Source organism: Aegilops tauschii, chromosome 3 (assembly GCF_002575655.3).
Source record: "Aegilops tauschii subsp. strangulata cultivar AL8/78 chromosome 3, Aet v6.0, whole genome shotgun sequence".
In the NCBI taxonomy this organism is placed as follows: domain Eukaryota; kingdom Viridiplantae; phylum Streptophyta; class Magnoliopsida; order Poales; family Poaceae; genus Aegilops; species Aegilops tauschii.
Genome location: NC_053037.3, coordinates 291,881,373 through 291,885,331, shown reverse-complemented (window position 1 = coordinate 291,885,331; position 3,959 = coordinate 291,881,373).

Below are 3,959 nucleotides of genomic sequence, written 5' to 3'. Positions count from 1 at the left end.
CAAACAGATAACAAATCCTCGCAACCCGACGTGTTAAAGGGGTTGTAAATCCCTTCCGGGTACGACGCCTCAATATAGGCAAACAGACGTGAGATAATTTGTAGTAGATTGGTAGATTGAATGCCAAACAAAATAAATAAGAATAAATTGCAGCAAGGTATTTTTGTATTTTTAGTTTAATAGATCTGAAAATGAAATGCAAAGGAAAATAGATCGCAAAGGCAAATAATATGAGAAAGAGACCCGAGGGTCGTAGATTCCACTAGTGGCTTCTCTCGAGAAAAATAGCAAACGGTGGGTGAACAAATTACTGTTGGGCAATTGATAGAACTTCAAATAATCATGATGATATCCAGGCAATGATCATTACATAGGCATCACATCCAAGATTAGTAGACCGACTCCTGCCTGCATCTACTACTATTACTCCACACATCGACCGCTATCCATCATGCATCTAGTGTATTAAGTTCATGGAGAAACGGAGTAATGCAATAAGAACGATGACATGATGTAGACAAGATCTATCTATATAGAGATAGACCCCATCGTTTTATCCTTAGTAGCAATGATACATACTTGTCGGTTCCCTTTCAGTCACTGGGATCAAGCACCGTAAGATCGAACCCACTACAAAGCACCTCTTCCCATTGCAAGATAAATAGATCAAGTTGGCCAAACAAAACCGAAATATCGGAGAATAAATACGAGGCTATATGTAATCATGCATAAAAGAGATCAAAGAAACTCAAATACTTTCATGGATATAAAAAGATAGATCTGATCATAAACTCAAAGTTCATCGGTCCCAACAAACATGCCGCAAAAGAGTTACATCATATGGATCTCCAAGGGGCCATTGTATTGAGAATTCAGCGAGAGAGAGAGAGAGAGAGAGAGAGAGAGAGAGAGAGAGAGAGGGAGGAAGCCATCTAGCTACTAACTACGGACCCGAAGGTCTACAAAGAACTACTCACTGATAACCCACAAGTATAGGGGATCACAACAATTTTCGAGGGTAGAGTATTCAACCCAAATTTATAGATTCGACACAAGGGGAGCCAAAGAATATTTGAAGGTATTAGCAGCTAAGTTGTCAATTCAACCACACCTGGAGATTAATTATCTGCAGCAAGGTGATCAGTAGCAAAATAATATGATAGTTTTGATAATAGTAGCAGCAACAACAATAACGGTAACAGTGATAGCAGTAATTTTGTAGCAAGTGTAACAGTGATGATAGCAATAGTAACTTAGCAAGAACAATATAAGACAAATTCGTAGGCATTGGATCGGTGACTTGTTGGATGATATTCATCATGAGACAGTTATAACCTAGGGCGATACGGCACTAGCTCCAGTTCGTTAATATAATGTAGGCATGTTTTCCGTAAATAGTCATACGTGCTTATGGAAAGAACTTGCATGACATCTTTTGTCCTACCCTCCCATGGCAGCGGGGTCCGTATTGGAAACTAAGGGATATTAAGGCCTCCTTTTAACAGAGAACCAGAACAAAGCAGTAACACATAGTGAATACATGAACTCCTAAAACTACGGTCATCACCGGGAGAAGTCCCGGTTTCCGTCACTCCGGGGTTGCCCGATCATAACATGTAGTAGGTGACTATAACTTGCAAGATAGGATCTAGAACATGGATATAATTATGATACCATAAACGGTTCAGATCCGAAATCATGCCACCCGGGCCCAAAGTGACAAGCATTAAGCATGGCGAAGTCATAGCAACATCAATCTTAGAACATAGTGGATACTTGGGATCAAGCCCTAACAAAACTAACTTGATTACATGATGAATCTCATCCAACTCCTCACCGACCAGCGAGCCTACGAAGGAATTACTCACTCCCGGTGGGGAGCATCATGGAATTGGTGATGGAGAAGGGTTGGTGATGATGAAGAACGAAGATCCCCCTCTCCGGAGCCCCAAATGGACTCCAAACCTGGCCTCCCGATGAAGAACAGGAGGTGACGATGGCTCCGTCTCGTGGATCATGATAATTCTTTCTCCGTGATTTTTTCTGGAAAAATAGGATTTTATAGCGTCGGTTTCAGGGTCTGCGGGGCCACCAGGTGAGGACAACCCACCTGGGCGCACTAGGAGAGGGGGGCGCGCCCTGGTGGGTTGTGCCCACCCAGGCGCCGCTCTCCGGCAGGTCTTGGCCCTAGAAATTCTTATTTATTATATAAAAATTCCTCGCAAAGTTTCGTTCCATTCCCAGAACTTTTATTTCTGCAAAAAATTAACACCATGGTAGTTCTGCTGAAAACAGCGTCAGTCTGGGGTTAGTTTCATTTAAATCATGCAAATTAGAGTCCAAAACAAGAGGAAAAGCGTTAGGAAAAGTAGATACGTTGGAGAAGTATCAACTCCCCCAAGCTTAAACCTTTGCTTGTCCTCAAGTAGTTCAGTAGATAAACTGAAAGTGAAAAAGAAAAACTTTTATGAACTCTTTTGCTCTTGTTTGCATAAATAAGCTTAAACAGCACCCAGGTTTTCAGCCACATTATAACTAACCATGCCGACAATAACTCTTAAAGATTATAATGACTCATATTAATGACATAATCAGCTAGCGAGCAATAATAAGATATCTCAAATGGCAACATGTTGTCAAAACAACCATGATATAATATGACGATAGTGGTATCTCGCCAGCCGTTTCTGAGACCGCAAAACATAAATGCAGAGCACCTCCAAAGTTCAAGCAGCGACTAAACATTGTAATTCATGGTAGAAAAGATCCAGTCATGATGCACCCAACATCGAAGAGGGAAGTAGTGATTTGCAGTGGTGCCAGAGCTCAAGAATTTAAAACAGAGGTATATGATATTTTGAGACATGCACCCTTCTCATTTACTTCACGACTATCAGTTATTAATATCTTCCATGCTAAGCACGGTAGTGGCGGTTCCCAAGCGATAAAAGTAAAGGTTTTGACTCCATTGGGAGTTTTTGTTTGATTAGTTAAGAGATTAACTCTTTTTCAGTTTGCAGTTTGGGACTGGGCATCCCTATTACCGCCCTTTTCTCGTGCGATGGCGAGTGAATAAACACTTGACCTGAGAATAACCCGCTTAGCATGGAAGATACCGACCACCTCCTATCGTTCCATGAACGATCTAGGCACACAAAAGGATATTTATTTAGAAGTTTTTTAGAGGTGGCACATGCAAATTTACTTAGGACAGCAGGGTAATATCGCATATAGGTAGGTATGGTGGACTCATCTGGAATAACTTTGGGTTCAAGGTTTTTGATGTACAAGCAGAATTCCCACTTAGTACAGGCGAAGGCTAGCAATTAGATTAAGAAGCGGCCAGCTAGAGAGCAACAACAGTCATAAACATGCATTATGCGTAAGGAACATTGGACACTAGCATGAGTAAGATATGAACACCATGAACATAAATATCATAGAGGCTATGTTGGTTTTGATTCAACTACATGCATGAACATGTGGCAAGTCAAGCCACTCAAACATTCAGAGGAGGATACCATATCATCATACTACATCACAATCATTTTAACGCAATGTTGATATCCAAGATAAATCATTATCCACTCCTAGCTACTTATGCATTGCATGAGAAACTATACTCTCTAATTGTCATTGCAAACATGTTTAATCATAATGGGCTGAATCATGGATACTAGGTTAAACATATTTACACAAACAGAAAAAGTCGAGTTCATACCCGTTTCTCTCTGCCACGGCCAGTTCATCGAATATCGTCATTATTGCCTTTCACTTGCATGACTGAACGTATGAAAATAATAATAGTGCAAGAGTGCCGTGGACTAAGCTGGAATCTGCGAAACATTTTATTCAACAGGAGAGGACAAGGTAAAATGTGCTCTTTATTAGTTAAAAAATTATTCATATGTTAGCCACTCAACATTTTCATGGTGGTCTTCTCCTCGGTAAGACTCGAA